This window comes from Muntiacus reevesi, chromosome 9 (assembly GCF_963930625.1).
Source record: "Muntiacus reevesi chromosome 9, mMunRee1.1, whole genome shotgun sequence".
Classification (NCBI taxonomy): Eukaryota; Metazoa; Chordata; class Mammalia; order Artiodactyla; family Cervidae; genus Muntiacus; species Muntiacus reevesi.
Window position 1 is genome coordinate 54,944,947 of NC_089257.1, and position 6,710 is coordinate 54,951,656.

Sequence of the window (6,710 nt, forward strand, 5' to 3'; positions counted from 1 at the left end):
TTCTTTGTCAAAGATCACTTAATTATATTTATGTTGGTCCATTTTGAGACTCCCTATTATATTCCACTGACCTTTTTTATCTGTTCTTTCACCAGTACCACACTGTCTTGATGCTATAGTTTTATACTATGTCTTGACATTGGCAGTGTCAGTGTTCTTACATTATTCTTCTCCTTCAATATTTTATTGGCTATTATGAGTATTTTGCCTCTCCATAGGAATTTTACAGTCATTTTGCTTATATTCATAAAGTAAGTTGCTGGAATTTGATTGGCATTGCATTGAATTCTTGGATCAAGTTTGGAAGAACTGACATCTTGACTATATTGAGGCTTTCTATTCATAAACCATGAAATAACTCTTTATTTATTTAATTCTTTTTACTCATCAGAGTTTTCCTCATATAGATATTGTATATATTTTCTTAGGGCTTCCTTGGTGGCTCAGACAGTAAAGAACCTGCCTGCAATGTGGACGACCCAGGTTCAATCCTTGGGTTGGGAATATCCCCTGGAGAAGGGAATGGCAACCCACTCTAGTATTCTGGACAGAATTCCATGGACAGAGGAGCCTGGCGAGTGCTATAGTCCATGGGTTCACAAAGAGTCAGATACGACTGAGTGACTAACATGCATACACACAAACATATTTTGTTAGATTTATTGATTCATAGTTAATTTTTCTTTTGGGGATGCTAAACTCCAGTACTTTGGCCACCTCATGTGAAGAGTTGACTCATTGGGAAAGACCCTGATGCTGGGAGGGATTGGGGGCAGGAGAAGAAGGGGACAACAGAGGATGAGATGGCTGGATGGCATCACCGACTCAATGGGCATGAGTTTGAGTAAATTCCGGGAGTTGGTGATGGACAGGGAGGCGTGGCGTGCTGCGATTCATGGGGCCGCAGAGTCGGACACGACTGAGTAACTGAACTGAACTGGATGTGTTATGGTTTCTTTTTAAATTTTAAACTCTGCTTGCTCATTGCTGGTATATAGGAAAATGATGGCTTCCCTGAGAGCTGAGTTCATAAAGAATCCGCAATGCAGGAGACCCTGGCTCGATTCCTAGGTTGGGAAGATACCCTGGAGAAGGGGTAGGCTACCCACTCCAGTATTCTTGGTCTTCCGTTGTGGCTCAGCCGGTGAAAAATCTGCCTGCCATGTGGGAGACTGGGTTCAATCCCTGGGTTGGGAAGATCCCCTGGAGAAGGAAACAGCTACCCACTCCAGTATTCTTGCCTGGAGAATCACAGAGAGTTGGACATGACTGAGCGACTTTCACTTTCAGGAAAATAATTGACTTTTTTGTGTATTAACTTTGTATCCTGCAACCTTACTTTAATCACTTAAACAAAAGTTGTGGGAGCTTTTGTCTTGTTTGTTTTTGTCTGTTCTTTCAGGTTTTCTACATAGATGATCATGTCATCTGTGAACAAACACATTTTTATGTTTTCCTTCCCAACCTGTATACCTTTAATTTCCTTTTCTTGTCTTATTGGGTTGGCTAGAGCCTCCAGGACAATGTTGAAATGGTGGTTGCTAACATTTTTTAAAACACTTTTTTGTGTCTATGTTTATGAAGAATATGGATCTGTGATATTTTTTCTTGTAATTTCTTTGTTAGGCCTTGTTTTCAGGTAACATTGGCCTCCTCAAATAAGCTGGAGGTGTTTGCCCTTCTATTTTCTGAAAGAGTTTGTGTAGATTTGGCATTATTTTTTCCTTACATATTTGATAGAACCATCAGTAAGTTTAATAGGTAGAGAGCTATTCAGATGATTGATTTTTCCTTGAATGAACTTTAAAAAAATACTTCAAATAATTTTTCCTTTCATCTAAGATACAGAATTTATTAGCATAAATTTGTTCACAATGCATTCTTATACTCATTATGTCTGAGGAATGTGTAAGCATATTCTTTCATTTCTGTTATAGTTTTATTTATCTTCTCTCTTTATTTCTGGATTGTCTGGCTAGAGATTTATCAGTTTAACTGATCTTTTCAAAGAGCCAGCCCTTGATTTTATGTTCTCTATTTTCCCCCTTGGTTGTCTTTTTGCATGTGCGTGTGTGTTTGGCTGTGCCGTGCTGGATATGGAATCCTAGTTCCCCAATTAGGGACTGAACCTAACCCGTGCCCCCTGCAGTGGCAGTGCAAGGTCTTAGCTGGACCACTGGGGAAGTCCTCCTCCCTCTTGTTTCACTTTATGATTTCTGCTATTATATTTATTACTTTCTTCCTCTGCTTACTTTGAGTTTTACTTGCTCTTCTTTTTCTAGTTTATTAGAGTAGGATCTTAGGTTATTGAGATTTTTATTTTCTAGTTTAAGCATTTAATTTTTACATTTTCCTCCAAGTTTTTTTTTAGCAGCATCTCACAGATTTTTGATATGTTGTGTTTAAAAATTTTTTTCTTTCAAAATATTCTGTATTGACCCTAAGGAAAGATTGAATTTTACCGTCGCTTAATTTAAAATCAGTGATCTTTGAAAACTTCTCATGTGTGCCATCTAGGAGCAAAATAATCAATGATCAGCAATGATCAGCAGCAAGGTCCTACTGTGTAACACTGGATAATATATTCGATATCCTGTGATAAACCAAAATAGGAAAGAATATAACAAAGAAGGTATATAAATATGTATATATATGTATAACTGAATCACTTTGCTGTATAGCAGAAATTAACACATTATTGTTACTATACTTCAGTAAAAAAAAAAAAAAGTCAATGATCAGTAAAAATCACCCATTTCTTTTATAAGCTCAAAACTTACAGCCAGATGTTTGGCAAATGCTATGTTTTAGACTCCATGGCTGAAAATGATACCTAGTACTTTGAACTAGAATGATCTTTCAGCTTTTGAACATAATGATGACAATAATAAAGAGAATATTTCTGAGCTACAGACATACATTACTCCTAATGATGGTAAAAGTGACAATGGTAGAAGGAAGAAGGGCATTGACATTTAGCCAGCATCTGTTATATGCCCCAAAATGGGCCAGGAACATGCATTATCTCATTTAGTCATTTTAGTAGTTCTATGAGGTAAATATTTAGAGATGAGAAAACGGAGGCTCAGAGGGTTAAAGTTACTTTTCTAAGGTTATATGTAATTCATTCTAAGGGTGGTTTGATTTCAGAGACTTGTCTTTTTAATACTAAAGTGGAACATAGAAGCAATAAAAGAAAGTATAACATAGTTATTCATTTTTGGAGCAATTCAATGTGCTAGTCTCCTGAAGTAGTTCATAGTATAGCTGTTCATAGGTTTTGTGAAGAGGTCTTTTTTCAGTCTTATCTTAACCACTGTCTTGCTACTAATGGATTATGTTCTGTTTCTAGCACTTGGCCTCTTCCTTCTTTCTTTGCCACATAAGTTTTAACCTTCAGACATTTTGACAAAGCAGAAGAATAACCCGAACTATCCAACACTTCAAATTAAAGAGGCTGATTCATTGTAATCACAAAGATATTGATTGGAACAGAATACTGTGTTTGTCTGCTGTAATCAGGTCTCAGCTTTGCTCAGTAGGTTATCAGAGGCTCTCCAACTCCTTTTTTTCTGTCTCAGCTTCATGTTTATCTTAGGGCTAGTATATAACTTCCAGGGAAAGAGAAACTACAGGGTGGAACTTAGTGGATTCTGTGACATGGGATCTACATTCTCTGGGTAAAATAACAGAGAAGTGAAACCAGCATAACAATTCAAATTTACAGAGGGTAATTTTATCACCCATCTATCTACTCATTTAATCTTTATTAAATAAATATTTATTTAATACCTGCTATGTACTAAGAACTGTGAATGTTAGTTGCTCAGTCGTGTCCAACTCCTTGTGGCCTCATGGACTGTAGCCCACAGGTTCCTCTGTCCATGGAATTTTCTAGGCAAGATTACTGGAGTGGGTTGCCCTTTCCTCCTCCAGGGGATTTCCCAATCCAGGGACCGAACCTGGGTCTCCCACATCACAGGCAGATTCTCTACTGTTTGAGCCACCAGGGTAGTCCACTAAGAACTGCACTTGGTATTAAAAATCAGCAAATGACAAAACATAGGAAATATCTGCCTTCCTTAAGCTTATTTCTATTTTTTTCATTTATTTTTATTAGTTGGAGGCTAATTACTTTACAATATTTTAGTGGTTTCTTTCTTACATTGACATGAATCAGCCATGGATTTACATGTGTTCCCCATCCCGATCCCACTCCCACCTCCCTCCCCATCCCATCCCTCTGGGTCTTCCCAGTGCACCAGCCCTGAGCACTTGTCTCATGCATCCAGCCTGGGCCGGTGATCTGTTTCACCCTTGATAGTATACTTGTTTCAATGCTATTCTCTCAGAACATCCCACCCTCACCTTCTCCCACAGAGTCCAAAAGTCTGTTCTATATATCTGTGTCTCTTTGTCTGTTTTGCATATAGTGTTATCATTATCATATTTTTAAATTCCATATATATGTGTTAGTATACTGTAATGGTCTTTATCTTTCTGGCTTACTTCACTCTGTATAATGGGCTCCAGTTTCATCCATCTCATTAGAACTGATTCAAATGAATTCTTTTTAACGGCTGAGTAATATTCCATGGTGTATATGTACCACAGCTTCCTTATCCATTCGTCTGCTGATGGGCATCTAGATTGCTTCCATGTCCTGGCTATTATAAACAGTGCTGCGATGAACATTGGGGTGCACGTGTCTCTTTCAGATCTGGTTTCCTCAATGTGTATGCTCAGGAGTGGGATTGCTGGGTCATATGGCAGTTCTATTTCCAGTTTTTTTTTTTTTTTTTTTTGTCCTTCACTGATTAAATTTTAATAAATTCAACACAAAAATCACACTTTACGTTTTTAAGTTTCAACAAATGTATTTTAAATACAACATGTTTTGCAGGAGTCCACAAGCTTTTCATTTCTAAAAAAAAAACGATGTAATTTTTAGGGTTCAAAAATTCTGTTCTTCAAAAGACATGACCAAGTAAGCGTTTTTTCTATAGCTTCAAACTTTCTACACTCAACTATTTGACTGTTCCATGGCACCCCAGACAAACTTGACCTGACTGAACTACTACTAACTTCCCCAAAAGAAAGTTAAAAAAGGAGTTTGTAGTAAATGCAGACCTCTAATACAATGTCTAATACAATATCTAACACAAAAGAAGCTTTAAAAAGATCATTTCTTTCCTCATTTTGATAAGCTAGGAGTGAATTTCTCATAAAAGCAAAAAACAAACAAAAAAATCATTTACAAAGCATAACACCGGGGGTTCCTTTTTCACTCAAGATGTTTCACTACTCAAAAATGACAATTACATCTTTAAGAATATAACAAAAGGGGTGGAAAATAGCAATACAATTGACAAAGTGTAGATGCTAAACAAACCAAAGATTTTTTAAGGGTTCTTTTTCAGGAGTAGGAAGGATTAGAAGCTTGGGGAAATCCAGAATTTAAAAAAGAGAAAAAGATGTCTTCAACTGCAACCGCTCTGCTTATTAATAGCGTCTTGGGCTGTAGGATCGAGATCTTGATCGTGATCTGTATCGACTGTAATAAGGAGAAGGTGATCTTCTTCTGTACCGGTAATCATAGTCTTCGTATCTGTCGTACCCACGATCATACCCTCGATCATAGTAAGAATCTCGACGTCTGCCACCTCCTCCACCTTCACCGCCGCCGCCGCCGCCACCACTGTGAGTTGGTCTGCCCATGTATATGCCTGGTGTTGGTGTGTGTGCTCTCTTGGTGATAGAATAATCCACCCGAATTCTTCTACCATCCAGTTCCATTCCATTTGCCCTTTCCATAGACTCCTTTGAGTCATCTAGTCTCTCGAAATAAACAAAAGCAAATCCTCGTGACCGTCCAGTTCGCTGGTCATAAACCACATTGACACCACTCAACGGTCCATATCGAGAAAATACTTCGCGAAGATCTCTCTGTTGTGTACAAACTGAGGCCAAACACTCCTAGACAAGTATTGGGATCAGGATTCGCCCTGCTGCCTGTATGTCTTCTCCGGTTAGACATTGGAGAATGACTTCGGCTCCTTCGACGCCGGTATTCTGGTGTGTATGACCTACTTCGAGACCGTCTCCTATGAGAGTGAGAATGGGATCTGGATCGAGTGTAACGTCTATGAGAATGCCTCCTTGACCTCAACCTGGATTCTGATCTTGATCGAGAATGGGATTCAGAGTGTTTGGAAACCCTTGATGGACTACGAGATCCTGACCTGCTCTCCGATTTTACACTAGCAGGCGTTCCCGTTGGAGATTTTGACTGAGAGCGAGACGCCACTTCATTAGGCTCGTCCCACCTTCAACCTCAAGGCTTTCGCCTTTATAGACGCAACGCTGCCGGTTCCAACAGAGACGCGGCCGCTCATCTGCCCTCGAAGTTGTTCTCCTCTACATCACTCATGTCGGCCAGGCACTCCCCAGAACTAAATAAGAGACAAGTCTCGGCTTGAGGGCCGATGGCCTAATCAACCTGCTGACTGGACCGTGGGGAGGAGGAAAGAGTCGGCAACAACGGCCGCTCCACTCCACTCCCACTCGGTCGCAGGCTCCGGCAAAATGGCGCCGGCACCGCCAGACTATTTCCAGTTTTTTAAGGACTCTCCACACTGTTCCCCATAGTGGCTGTACTAGTTTGCATTCCCACCAACAGTGTAAGAGGGTTCCCTTTTCTCCACATCCTC

The 6,710-nt window shown here is 39.5% G+C and overlaps 1 pseudogene; it reads right to left on the reverse strand.

Moving 5' to 3' along the window:
• Positions 1-4,840: 4,840 nt before the first annotated feature.
• Positions 4,841-6,189, reverse strand: LOC136174305 (transformer-2 protein homolog alpha pseudogene; annotated as a pseudogene).
• Positions 6,190-6,710: the final 521 nt, after the last annotated feature.